Consider the following 14,956-nt stretch of genomic DNA (forward strand, 5'->3'; position numbering starts at 1 on the left):
AAGCATCCTATTGAAGAGTGTAGTCCCCTCCCTCCTTTTCTGAGACAGGTAAATATAAGACCTTTGTTGTTGATGATAAAGAATTTTGAGTTAAAAAACAAAGGAAAAGTATTTTGAAATCTGATTTTGATGTGTCTTTAATAACTTTTACTGTAACATCTCACATAACTCAGGCTTGTCTAATTCTCCTGAGTACTGGATCACAGGCCTGCCCTGCCATGATTGTTACTTACTGTGTTGAGAGCCAAATGTTTCTATTTCCAGTGCAAATATTAGACACAGTAGAGCAGTTTCTTTTGAGCCTTACCTTATAAACAGCACCCTCCTTTCTAACAGTGTTCTCTGTAACCCTAACCCTGTATCTCTTACCAATTGCATTCTTTGTAAGAACACAGAACTCATAAATTAGGCTTCTCCCTAACAACTTTTTTATTTTATTACATTTAAGACCCTCTTTCCAAATAAGGTCACTTTCTGAGATCTGGGCTTGGGACTGGTTTAGAGGAACACAGGGTAGCTGATCTCCCTCCCCAGAAGCTGGTTTGACCGGGGCATTATGGTTTGAATGCAAGCGCAGCCTCCGACAGCCTGCTGTGCGGAGCACGTGTTCCCTGGCTTGGGTGCTGTTTCAGCAGCTGTGGAAGCTTTAGGAGCTGTGGCCTTAGTAGAGGAAGGGATCACGGGCAAGCCTTGAGGTCTCCAGCCTCATCTTCCGTCCCACCACTGCGTCTCGATCTGCTCAGATATAAGCAAGCAGCTTCTTGCTGCCACAAACCTAGGACCCCCACCATAGGACCCCCACCTGCTGCCCTTGGCCCACGTGCCCAGACGAACCTCTCATTCTTTATGGAGCGTCCTGTAAGATATTTTGTCACAACGATGAAAAAAAAATAGAGTGGAGTGGGCATTCCCATTGGCCTTACACACAGGTGTCCACTCGGATTCTGTCTGGAACTTTCCTTGTGGGCCAGGAATCCTGAGCTAACAGTCTGTGTCTGAAGGGGTGTGTGGATGTGATCAATTGCTTGTTTGGCGGATGTAGGCAAAGGCAGAGGTGAGGGGAGGAGGGACAGGGACAGGAAGGAGGGTGGGTTTGCACAGAGGAGGCCTGGCTCCTTCCTGAGGCTTCTCCATTTGGAATGGAAGGGAGATGGAGGAGTCCTGTCAGACGCTGTCTGTCTGTCCATGTTTGTGAGTTTATGTGTACAAGAATGTATGTGCACATGTGCACCAGTGTGCATGTGCCTGCTGATGCGGCTACACAGTTCCATCGCGCCGAGTGTTAATGGAATGCAACAGCTCCCTTAGTTTCCCATTTCTAAAAGTCCTTCCCTGGGGGAGGTCTCCTCCAAGGTCTCAATGACGAACCAAGGCACAATTTCACAAAGTTCACTCTGGGGAAGCAAGGGGTTTATTGGGTTCATTCATAGAGCGTAGGGTTACATTCAATACAATGGGGGTGTTCCTTGTCCAAAAAGCTATTCCTGGAAAGCCTTTACCTCATCCCTAATAGGGATGAGGGCTTCTCCATAGCTACATAGATGGAGACCCTCCTTTTAGTCTTCTCTGGTCCATATTCTTCCCCTTCCACCACCACCCCCCCCATCCCCAGCCACACTACAATTAAGGCAAAGTCGAATGGAACAGGTTGGGGGGTGGGTACTGAGAGGCAAGAGTCACAGGTAAGGGTGTCTTCAGACACACCAGAAGAGGGCATCAGATCCCATTACACATGGTTGTGAGCCACCATGTGGTTGCTGGGAATTGAACTCAGGACCTCTGGAAGAGCAGTCAGTGCTCTTAACCTCTGAGCCATCTCTCCAGCCCAACCTGTATGTCTTAAAAGGAACTCAGGGTTAAGGACTGGTGAGACGGAGCAGCAGGTAAAGGCGCTAGCCATCGCACCTGACTGCCTGTGTGATCACTGGAATCCATGTGATGGAAGGAGAGAGTCTCCACATACGTGGGACAGATGTGGCCCAGGTGCATGTTCACACTCATGTGTGCACACTCACACAGCAATAACCTTAACATCACGGCCTGTTCAATGTGAAATCCTGTCATTGTATCCGTGCATCCCTATGACCTTCTGATCTCTGAACAAAAGACTCTGTGTTTTCAGACGTGACACTGAGTCTGATGGCTCAAAGGACTTGAAATGAGGCTGCCCTGGGGAGAAAAACGGGTAACCATGCCACAGATAATTCATCTCAGCGAGGTGAGGCTCAGCCTCTGCCTGTGTGCAGGACGATCATCTCCAAAAGTCAGGGAGAACAGTTTGCGTCTTTACATAACAACAAAACTAGCATTCACTCTGTCTAGTGGGCCTTCCAGAAGCAAACTCTTGAGCATTTCCTGTGAGCCTGGCTCTCTAGCTGGAAGGAGCCCATCCAAGCGACAGGGCTCGTGACTGATGGGTAACTCAGCACTCTGGAGGGTAATGATGGGAGTCCATATTTTCTACCAGGAAAGGTGGAAGTAGGCCCAGTGTCACGGTGTGTGCCTATAATCTCAGCAAAGGGAAGCTGAGGCAGGAGACCCGTAAGTTCCGGCCCAGCCTGGACTGTGTACCTAGGTCCTCTTGTTAGTTAATTAATTAATTAGTTAATTAATAGGAAGCCAGCCAAGGGCTGAGTGCAGCCTCAAGAAGCTGCTGAGCAGGAAGGTCTGATACAGACTCAGAGTTGGCCTGAGTAGAGCCCGGAGCTGGGAGTCAGTCCCGGTCTCTCTTCCATATTCACACTGGCTGTCGTCTCGAGGCTCTGAAGATTGTGGCGGCGGCTGTCATGGATAGTGGGTGTGCAATTCCCTTCCCTGGGGTATGTGACAATGTGAGAGAAATGGAGAGGTGACCAGTGTGCAGCCGAGGTGGCTTCCTGGGCTCTAACTAGACACCAGACCTGCCTGGGCTGTGGGCTGGGAGGAGCTATGGGGCAGACACAGCGAAGGGGTCACTATGAAGGCCCCGGTGTGAGTGGTCGCCCTGGTGTGACCACGCTGTGGGAGCAGAGGGTGGAGGGTGTGAGGCAGCGCTGGCCAGCAGAGCACAGCCAGCTCACCACACATGTTGCTGCTCTGTTTGCCCACTGCCCCTGCAGAAAGCTCTGGAATTCTGTCTGTGATTGGATGTCTTAGCCACTGGCCAGACAGCAGTTGCAGGCACTTCTTTAAAATCCACTCTCCTGGAGCTGGAGAGATGGCTTAGTGGTTAAGAGCACTGACTGCAGCCAGGCAGTGGTGTGCACACCTGTAATCCCAGCTCTCGGGAGGCAGAGGCAGGCAGACTTCTGAGTTCAAGGCCAGCCTGGTCTACAGAGTGAGCTCCAGGACAGCCAGGGCTACACAGAGAAACCCTGTCTCAAAAAAACCAAAACCAAAACAGAGAGAGAGAGAGAGAGAGAGAGAGAGAGCACTGACTGCTCTTCCGAAGGTCCCGAGTTCAAATCCCAGCAACCACATGGTGGCTCACAACTATCCATAATGGGATCTGATGCCCTCTTCTGGAGTGTCTGGAGACAACTACAGTGTACTTACATATAATAATAAATAAATCTTAAAAAAAAACCCACTGTCCTAGCTGGGTGTGGTGTTACAAGCCTAGAATTCCAGCACTCAGGATATAGAAGCAAGAGGATCAAGAATTTGAGGCCAAACTGGACCTTAAGAAACCTTGCCTCAAAAAACACAACTAAACAAAACACAAGCAAAAATCAACCAGCCAAACAAACAAAGGCAAAAAAAGGAGCCCTGAATATATGTCCTTCCTCTTAAGAGCAAGGAATAGGGCTGGAGATAGCTCAGTGGTTAAGAGCATTCACTGCCCTTCCAGAGGTCCTGAGTTCAAATCCCAGCAACCACATGGTGGCTCATAACCATCTGTAATGGGATCTGATGATGTTGCCCTGTGTCCCTCAGGCCTGAGGTACTGCCCACCTCCACATAGCTCCTTAGCAGAGACAAGGTTTACCTCACTCTTTCTGAGCCCTCCAGTGGACAGATAAGGCTGGATTGCTGAAGATCTGCTGTGGAAGGCATTTATCTGCTTCTCAGTACATTTCGCTCTTTGGAAACTAAATCGTGGGTCCCTTTTCCCATCATCAGTGTCCCAGCCTCTAAGGTTTCTGGCCTTCTGCTCTCTGGTTTAAAACCTAATCTAAAACTAATCCTACAGGAAATTAAGCTGAAAATCCTGGATTCTATATAGGCTTCGCTTGATGCTCTTGAAATTATAAAAACATTCTTTTTCCTCTCAACAGTGCCCTTTACTCTCGGGGACACCTTGAACCTAGCGCAGAGGCTGGAGAGCTATTTCTAGCTCTGACATGCTGCACAGGCCTTGATGAATGCCTGCATACGGCTGTATGTCTGGGCATGTGGACCTGGCTGTGGTATCATTTACTGCCTAATCCATGGTGGCTGCTACTCAGGAGATGCCTAACAGAAGGCACAGTCGCTGAGGGCCCCAGCTGGTGGGTTTGGAAAAGTCTGGGCCTGTCACATGTGCTGAACATGGAATAGGAAGCAGTTTGAATTTCTGTGTCTCTTTGTGTCACCAAGGGAGTTTCACTACTCATAATGGATACCACACTCACTCAGGCAGGATGAGACATTGTGTCTGGCTGTAGCTTCTGACCAGGGGACCTTGGGTAGGCCTTCTGGGCATGCTCTGTGCTACCAGGAATAATTGGGAACTTTTCTTTTTTGTTTGTTTGTTTTGTTTTATTTTATTTTATTTTATTTTATTTTATTTTATTTTATTTTATTTTATTTTATTTTATTTTTGGAGACCAGGTTTCTCTGTGTAGTCCTGGCTGTCCTGGAACTTACTCTGTAGACCAGGCTGGCCTCAAACTCAGAAATCTGCCTGCCTCTGCCTCCAAATGCTGGGATTAAAGGCATGCGCCACCACAGCCCAGCAATTAGGAACTTTTAAAGGGGAGGTTATTTATTTATCCATTTTTTTTTGAGTCAAATGTCTTATATTTATTTGAGATGGTATGGGAGGCAGAGGCAGGCAGATTTCTGAGTTCAAGGCCATCCCAGTCTACGGAGTTTCAGGACAGTCAGGGATATACAGAGAAACCCTGTCTGAAAAAAAAAAAACCCAAAATAAAAAATTAATAAAGTTAAGAAAGAGAAATTCAAAAGGCACCCTTTATAAGTCCTGTGTATACTATATTGTAGGCTGTGTGGTAGCAAAATTTGTCTGTCAAAGATCAGGTGATTGAACGATCATATTCTAAAAGTGATATTGCTAATGTTGTGTTCTTGGCTTTCAATGTTTGGAAGTAGAAAACGGGCCAAATTTTCGGGTAGCACAGGCTTGTTGGGAAACGTCTAGACAACAAGCAAACCCATCTCCTGAATTCAACTCCTGCAACTGTGGGCTCAGGCCAATGAACAGAATGATGCGGGGGAGGGGGTCACTGGGATGCTCCAGGGGCGGAGGGGCTTGCTGCCAACCCTGGCTACCTATTGGCTAGGCCAGGGATCTGCATGCGAGGGGAAAAACCATCTCTGACCTTCACACTCTTGCTGTGGCATGTATGTACACATACACATCATACATACATATGTGCACACACATATACATGCATACAGGTAAAATAAAATGTCAGCCAATATAGTTTCCAGATTTGCAGTACGGTTCTTTATTTAAAGAGGGTCTTATGTAGCCCAGGCTATCCGTGAATGTCCTATATAGCCAAGGTTGATCTTGGACTTCTGACCCGCCTCTGCTTCCTGAGTGTTGGTACCACAGGCTGTGCCATCATGCTGGTGGGATCAAACCATACTGTGTGTGTTATGTAGGCACCGTACCAACTGAGGCACGCCCTCGGTTCTGCGAGGCAGAGATCTGGTGAGATGTGGGGGTGGGGGGGCTTCTCGGCAATCACTGTGAAAGAGCACTGGAGAGTCAGACAGACCCACACCGTGTCACAGCTGGTTAAAGTTGTCCACCACCCCCCCCACCCCCCGCGCCCTAACCTGTTTTCTGGAGGCACCACGTCGATCACCACTGACCATTGTAGAAGAAAGCTGCTTTCCTCCCTGCTCCCGAAGAGCCGCCTGCATTTGAAGACCCAGGAACAGTGTCCAGCCCAAGGACACCAAGGGTCAGAAGGGCAGGGAGGGGTCTCACAGCATCTCATGCTGAACATCCTAGACCTCAGTGTTTAATGCATACAGACGATTTTAATTCTTTTATTTAAAAAAAATAACAAATGTACTAGGTCACGGTGTCATGTCCCTTTAAACTCAAAACTCTAGAGGCAGATACAGACAGATCTCTGTGAGCTCCAAGGTATCCTCATCTAGGTCCAAGTCTGCAATTGCTACACAGTAAGACCCTGTCTAAACAACAACAAAGACAACAAGACAAAAACCAACAAGAAATGCACAGTATATAAAGACATATCCGGATGCCCATGTTGGGGAGTGTACGCTGTGGAGAGGGTAAAGAGAGCTTAGGCCTGGCATGGCTCTTAAACGGTCCCTCTTTACCAGGGAGAGGGACTTCACCTAACAGCCCTGGAACCTCTAACATTCAAAGAAAATGGTTTGCTAATCAATGCCTTTGTCTCCAAACAGGAGGCTACGCAGAGGCTTCAGGGGCCTGGAGGATGCAGTGTATTTCATGCTATTCCAGGGTTGGAAAGACAGCAGCCTCACCAGATGAACCAAGCTAGTGAACCAAGTAACAGCACTCCATCTCCACGGGTCAGGTACCAAGTAACAGCACTCCACCTCCACGGGTCAGGTACCAAGTAACAGCACTCCACCTCCACGGGTCAGGTACCAAGTAGCAGCACTCCACCTCCACGGGTCAGGTACCAAGTAGCAGCACTCCACATCCACGGGTCATGTACCAAGTAGCAGCACTCCACCTCCACGGGTCAGGTACCAAGTAGCAGCACTCCACCTCCACGGGTCAGGTACCAAGTAGCAGCACTCCACCTCCACGGGTCAGGTACCAAGTAGCAGCACTCCACATCCACGGGTCAGGTACCAAGTAGCAGCACTCCACCTCCACGGGTCAGGTACCAAGTAGCAGCACTCCACCTCCACGGGTCAGGTACCAGGCACTGCTATGGAGTCACTTGTCTGTGTCTGTCAGCCTGACTCCTTAGGAAGAGTCTCGCAGCCCCTCACAGCTGCAGTCACCTCAGTCAACCAGAAAGCGCGCTATTCTGAGGCAGACGCTGTCTTCCCTCCTTCTCCGACCTCTGATCCTCTATTATTGATGTGTGCTTCCATTTTAAGAGGACAAGAGCTGTACTGTTAGAGGAAAGGTCTACCGAGCTGTCTCCTACAGAGTTTCCAAAGCCAATTCAGACAGCAGCACGGATCAGTGACGATAAGAGAATGTTGATTACCTTACGATAGTGACTCGTGCTTATAGTGCAGAACTTGGAGGCCGTGGAGAAGGCAGGAGGGTTGCCTGCCACATGTTTTAGCCTAGCCTAGCCTACACGGTGAGCTCTTGTCTCAGGAGGAGGAGGAGGAGCCGGAGAGGTGCATCAGACATTAAGACCAGATACTGCTTTTGAAGAGGACTGGGGTTCAGCTCCTAGCACCAGCATAAGGCTGATCACAACTGTTTCCAACTCCACAGAATTCAGCACCCTCTTCTAGACTCCATGGGCAACTGCACTCACACACACACACACACACACACACATGAGCAAGTATACATGTGTGTGTGTATGTGTGTGCATACATTTAAAAATAAAATTTTTAAAAATTAAAAGAAGCTGTGTCCCAGGAGGGTTGCAGCAGGTGTTGTCTACTGATTCGAGGTCAGTGACCACTCTCAGGCTGTATTCCTGTTATAACAAGGAACATGCTAAAGGTTCAGCAACTGTTGAACCACTTAGGAGTGGTTAGAGTAAAGACGGACCTCCCCTCGGGAAGATTAAAATCCTTATCTAACATCTAGAACATTTTCTTTTAGATAAGTTTGACAAAGAAAACTTTATTTGAATATTTATACACACACATATATATACATATAAATATATAATCACATATATACATACACACACATATATATGTATACACACATATGTATATATACACATATCTATTTAACTCATGAGTGCATGGGCCAGCATGTGGAGAGAGATCCCTGGGGAAATTTTGTACTGACTAAATCTTCAGTTGAAAAAACCATGATGAGGGCTGGAGAGATGGCTCAGTGGTTAAGAGCAGTTGGCTGCTCTTCCAGAGGACCCGAGTTCAGTTCCCAGCAACCACATGGTGGCTCACTATCCAATGCCCTTTTCTGGTTTGCAGGCATACATGCAGACTTGTATACATAAATTGTATACATAAATCACTTGTATACATAAATTTTAAGAGAAGGATGGAAGAAGGGAAGAAAGGAAAGAAGGAAGGAAGGAAAGAAAAAGAAAAGAAAAGAAAAGAAAAAAGAAAAGAAAAGAAAAGAAAAGAAAAGAAAAGAAAAGAAAAGAAAAGAAGCCGGGCAGTGGTGGCACACGCCTTTAATCCCAGCATTCTGGGAGGCAGAGGCAGGTAGATTTCTGAGTTCGAGGCCAGCCTGGTCTACAGAGTGAGTTCCAGGACACCCAGGGCTATACAGAGAAACCCTGTCTCGAAAAACAAAAACAAAAACAAAACAAAACAAACAAACAAACAAACAAAAAAACAAAAACAAAAAGGAAAGAAAAGACAAATCACGGTGAAGCCAGCCTCACCCACTGAGCACCATGGCTTCGCAGCGGCCTTACTCGGCCTGCTGGGGAAGGAAAACTGCCTGTGCATGTTGAACAACCTGCAGGTTCTGGTTCTGGTTGGGCCCAGAGAAGAGAAAGACAAAGATACAAAAAGAAAACATCTGCACAGTATCGCGACACGTGCCTGTCTTCCCAGCTCCTCAGGAGGTGACTCAGGACAGATCGCAAGCCCCAAGTCTGGCCCCGAGCTACAGTGTGAGTCTAAGGTCAGCCAGAACAACTCTGTGAGAGCCTGCCTCAAAATAAGAAGTGAAAAGGGTTGAGGCCAGAGCTGCATCGGAGAGTTCTTGCCTAGCAGGCACCAACCCCCTGAGTCCGACCCCCTGCAGCATATGGTAGGGCACACCTGGAATCCCAGCACTGAGGAGGTGTAGGCAGGAGGATCGGAAAAGTAATGTTATCTTCAGTTACACAGTGAGTCTGAGGCCCTGTCTCAAAAAATAAGCACACACACACACACACACACACACACACACCGACAGTTGTGATTGTTTCTTGGGGTAGAAGGGAGGGAAGGGTATTAATTTGGAGTGTCCCATTAATCAAAGCAAACAGACAGACAGAGATGGACAGACAGACAGACGGATGGATGGACAGACGGATAGATGGACAGACAGAGAAAACTTTCCCTGAGAGGTAAGAAGTCAAGTTTACTAATCAAGGATGAAGATAACTGTCTTCTAAGCTCTTCACAAATGGGACTGTGGGCCAAGAATGATGGTTGCTTATGGACTATTTTTGGCCCCCCAGGCTCTAAACCAAGGACAACTCAGCTGGAACGGTCTCCCTCAGCATCAGCTCTGGTGCATTAGTAATCCTTGAAAAGGGTTCTTCTGCTCCCAGTAGCTCTGGAGGTCACCTTTCCGGGGAGCAGAGGAGCTGGGGTGTAGATATTCTGAGCTGTGGGCAGTAACGGGCAGTGGGTGCCTCTCTCCTCATGGAAATGTGAGAACTCCTATCTCCACAACGACAGGGGAATGGAGTAGCCTCCTCCAATGTAGGAGAAGCAGTTTTCTCTAAGGAAGTATCACAGGGAGGGTCAACACACTCCAGGATGAGCCCCATGCCCAGGAGTAACTGCCAACAGAAACCAAACTCAGTGTCATTTCTCACGGACTTTTGTTTCATTTTGCTTTGTTTTGACATTATATTTTATCTTAATCTTTTGCTTGATTCTTTTGATTCTTATTTTTTCTGTTTTTGAGTAGGCTTTGTTTCTGTTTTTTTCTTTTGTTTCCCTTTATTTTTGAGAGGGAACATGATCAAAATATGTTGTGTGTATGAAAAACAATTTTCAGTTAAAAATAATAAAAGTAAAAAAGAAATGCAAGATAGTAGGAGTCTCAAGGTAAGCATCAGCACCAGGATTACTAACATCATCATCATCACCATCATCACCATCCTCATCATCCTCAGCAGCAGCAGCATGTTCAGCAGCAGCACCAGTATCATCAGTATCAGTACCACCACCAGCATCATCAGTATCAGTACCAGCAGCAGCAGTCTACATTACAGAAGACAGCAGTGAAACTTTATCTGGGCACGTTCTCAGAGCAGGTGTTTCTAATGCAGCCAAATGAAGCCGCACATAGAATTTTGTGTTCTGATAAATTACCATGGTAATCACACTGTTCTTCTTCATTTGACAGCTTATTATCTAGCAGTCAAAGTAATTGGGGACATTTTTGTTTCTTTGTTACAGGGTTCTAAGAGTGGGGGTATCGGGTGGGGGGAAATGGTCGGAGGGAGGCAGAGGCCTTAGTCTTCAAGGCTTGGGAGGGAAGGAGGCAAAGAGAGAGGTAGAAAGGGAGTGGGGGAGGGTAAAGGGGGAGGGGGAACTGAGGGAAGGGAGGGCAGGCACAAGGGAGGAGGAGAGGAGGTAGGGCAGAGGAGAAAAGGGGAAGAGAGTCATGACTGATGATAAGAGATTAGAGGCTGTGGACAGCAGAGGCTTAGGGTCTCTGGGGGCATCAGTCCCAAGAGTGTCTGGTGAGAAGAGGCGGAGTCTAATCAGAGCCTGTGTTTGGCAGGCTCCACATAGAACATCTGTGCCTCTCAGGCTGGGGGAAGGGAGGTTGCTGGCAGTTTCCCCTTTGGGCCTCAAAAGCCTCTATTGGGGGGTGGGGAGCTGAACTTCAGTGTAGAGACAGCATGCAGGTGTTGTCGGACCTGTGGCTGCTGCATGTCACGGGGGTGTGGAGTCCTGGTCATGCTGGAGGGGGAAGATTCCTAGTCTGACTTCCTACATGCGTCAATTTCAAAGCTTGATTTTTCCTGGAGAAATAAGGGTATGGCTATCCCAGAGCAGCAGACACCTGAGCCCCGCTTTTCGTACTGTGTTTCCATGGTGTCTGCTGTAGATGGTCAAGAAAGGGACTGGTCGGAGCGAGCAGAGGTCCTGAGTTCAATTCCCAGCAACCACATAATAGCTCACCACCATCTGTACAGCTACAGTGTACTCATATACGTAAATAAATCTTTAAAAGGGGGGGGGCAGTCAATCATTTCTGAGCTGTCCTTGAGGACTTTTAAAGTTTTTTTAGATTCAATTATTTTATTATTTTATGTTTATGAGTGCTTTGTCTGCAAGGATGCACATGCACTACACACATGCCTGGTGTTTGAGGAGGTCCAGAGAGGACGTGGGATGCCCTGGGATTGGAGTTGCTGGCAGCTGTGAGCTGCCTGCTGGGTGCTGGGAATCTAACCCTGGAGCCTCAGCGAGAGCCGCAGAGCTAACTCTCCAGTCCCAAGGACTTGCTTAAGGATCTCTGCTGTCACTCAGCCGCCTGGGTCAATCAGAGAGCTCTGCCAGCTCCTTCCTGAGGTCAGGTACTGGGGACTAGGAGACTCTGAGGACACCTGGCTTAATTGGGCCCAGCCAGGTTACAGGCCCTTCCTTTGGGTCTGCACGATCAAGAAGGCTTGATGTTTGTCAACTACTATGTCCCAACTTGACTCATCTGTCCCATGAGGGATATGTGGCTGGCAGGTGGATGGTGGGACATTGTCTTTTTTTTTTTTTTTTTTTTTTAAAGATTCATTTATTATTTGTAAGTACACTGTAACTGTTTTCAGACACTCCAGAAGAGGGCATCAGATCTCACTACGGATGGTTGTGGGCCACCATGTGGTTGCTGGGATTTGAACTCAGGACCTTTGGAAGAGCAGTCAGTGTTCTCAACTGCTGAGCCATCTCTCTAGCCAGGAACACTGTCTTGTAGATAGGATTGCTCTACAAGTGTGTGAAGGAAGTCCATTTACGCAGAGCAGAGAAGAAAGCCCTGGACAGGGAAGCAGAGTCCCAAGGACACTGACTAAAATCCTGGGCTGAGCTCTCTTTGACCCAGAAAGCATTGGTCTGGACAGGAGATCCCCCAAAGGCTCACGTGCTGAAGGCTTGGGCTGCCATGTTGCAGCTTTTAGAAGTAGCACTCTGGGAGGTGAGAGGATCCCAGACCCCTGGGTTTATCCACAGGTGGGTTCATGCACAGTTTGATGGGTTACTGAGGGTGGCAGACACTTGGGAAGATGGAAGGTGGCTGGAGGAGGCTGATCACTGGAGGTGTGACCTTAAAGTTCTCTCTTGCTCCCTCTGCCAGCAGTCTACCATGAGGTGAAAAGCTGTGCTCTACCATGCGCACTCCATCATGATGGTCTGCCTCAGCACACACACGAAAACAAGCAACTATGGACTCAAAACTTGTGAACCTGTGAGTCAAAGAGATCCTTCCTTCTGGGCTATCTTTTCAGGTGTTTGTTGGTGACAGAGATGGCTCAGTCGTTAAGAGTACTACCTGGGGCTGGAGAGATGGCTCGTCCCTGAGTTCAATCCCCAGCAACCACATGACACCTCACCACCATCTGTAATGGGATCCGACACCCTCTTCTGGCGTGCAGGTGTACATACAGACAGAGCACTCACATAAAATAAATAAATAAAATATTGTTTATAAAAGAGTACTACCTGTTCTTCTAGAGGTTCCAGGTTCTATTCCTAGCACCCATGAGGTGGCTTACAGTCTTGGTGCTCCAGTTTCAGGGCCTCCGATGCCCTTTTCTGGCCTCTGTAGGCACCAGACACCCACGTGGTGCACAGACATTCTTATAGGCAGTGCCCATGCATGTTAAACTTTTTTATATCTTAAAAAAAATATTTTTTCTGAGACAGGGTCTCTCTACATAGTCCTGGATGTTCTTAAACTTATGATGCAAAGTTGGCCTCAGATTCACAGAGCTCCACCTGCCTCTGCCTCTCAAGTGCTGGGATCAAAGGTACACGCCAGTACACCTGGTTTTAAAAAATTGTTTCTAATTAAAACATTTTGAGGGCTGGAGAGGTGGCTCAGTGGTTAAGAGCCCTGAATGCTCTTCCGAGGTCCTGAGTTCAATTCCCAGCAACCACATGTAACTATCTGTAATGGGATCTGGCTCCCTCGTCTGGTGTGTCTGAAGACAGCAACAGTGTACTCATATTTAAAAAAAAAAAACATTTTGAATGAGTTCTAGGAATGCAGCTTAGATGGCAGGGTGCTTGTCTGGCATATGTGAGGTCATGGGATCAATTCTTAGCGACTCCATGTGTGATGTGCATGCCTATAATCCTAGCACTTAGGAGATAGGACGATTGCCCATCAATTTGAGGCCAGCCTTGTCTACACAGGGAGTTCCAAACCAGACCAGGATCTGTTTCAAAAACAAAAAAACAACAACAACAAAAAACAACAACAAAAACCCCAAAGCAATCCCCCAAAATAATGACAAATCATACTTTTGTAGTTGTTAATAACTTTGAGTTAGGGTCTTACTAGGTTTGCCAGGCTAGTTCAAGCTCATGGGCCTCTGCCTGCCAAGTGCTGAGAGAAACACAACCTAAGGATGGGAAGTAGACACTAGTGAGGTTAGGAATGGTGATTCTGATTTTATTTATATAAAGTTTGGTACTAAACCTTAAAGCCCTCTTGAGATACCTACATATTTGTCTCATACTGTAACCCTCTTCACATGGGGACTTATTTGGACATTGGAACATGGGGAACATGCGTCTGATATTTAGAAGTCAGTCTAGCCCATGAGACATGACCAGTGCGGCCAAATCTCTCTGGACCAGCCTAGCCCCTCCACAGAATGCTAGACAATGGGGACTGCCCAGCTCACCTTTCTGCTGCCATCCAAAAATCATGTCGGTTGCTTTGCACCATCCTGAAGTCATTAGTTCACGTTCTGTGTTCTATTCAGTGATGGACTCAAGGCCTTGCACACACTAGGCAAGTGCTCTGCCATGAGACGGCATCCCTGGTCTCTCCCCCCTCCCCCCTCTCTCCAGGGCTTCAGTGTGGCCCTCAGGCTGGCTCAGAGCTCACTCTCCTGCCTCTGCCTCTGCCTCTGCCTCCCCTCAGCTCTAGAGATCTAGAGAGCTGCGTTTATGGGCAGGCACCACATGTAACACCATCCACTGAATTTGCAGTCAGGTAGCAAAAGCTGAACTGCTCTAACCCTAGCCCTGATTTCTCAGGTCACAGTACATTTCCACACTATTCAGAATCTATTTACCTAGATTTTGAGACAAGGTCTTGTGCAGCCTCAGAGACCTCAGAAGTGCTAGGATTACAGGTGTGCCTCCATGTCTAGTAACTAAATGTCTATAAACTTTTTTTGGCGGGGAGAGGTTTGAGACAGGGTTTCTCTGTGTAGCCCTGGCTGTTCTGGAACTCACTCTGTAGACCAGGCTGGCCTCGAACTCAGAAATCCACCTGCCTCTGCCTCCCAAGTACTGGGATGACAGGTGTGCGCCACCACTGCCCTACTTAAAAACTTCTTTTGATTGCTAAAGTCATAGATCAACCCAGCTAGCTTCAATAAATGGGAATGCAGTGAGAAGGTTCCTGAGGCTTGCTGGGGGGGGGGGGGAGGAGGGGGAAGAGCCTGGCCTCAGTGGCCTCCTCTAGAAAATGGCTCTGGACAATCCCACCAGACTGGTTCTCTCAGGACAGACACCTAGGTTGTGAGCCACCTTTTCCTTTCAAATCTTCCTGCATATTGCATCCAGGATCCAGGATTTATGTAAGTACACTGTAGCTGTCTTCAGACACACCAGAAGAGGGCATCAGATCGCATTACAGATGGTTGTGAGTTATCATGTGGTTGCTGGGATTTGAACTTAGGACCTTCTGAAGAACAGTCAGTGCTCTTAACCACTG

This window comes from Apodemus sylvaticus, chromosome 21 (genome assembly GCF_947179515.1).
Source record: "Apodemus sylvaticus chromosome 21, mApoSyl1.1, whole genome shotgun sequence".
Classification (NCBI taxonomy): domain Eukaryota; kingdom Metazoa; phylum Chordata; class Mammalia; order Rodentia; family Muridae; genus Apodemus; species Apodemus sylvaticus.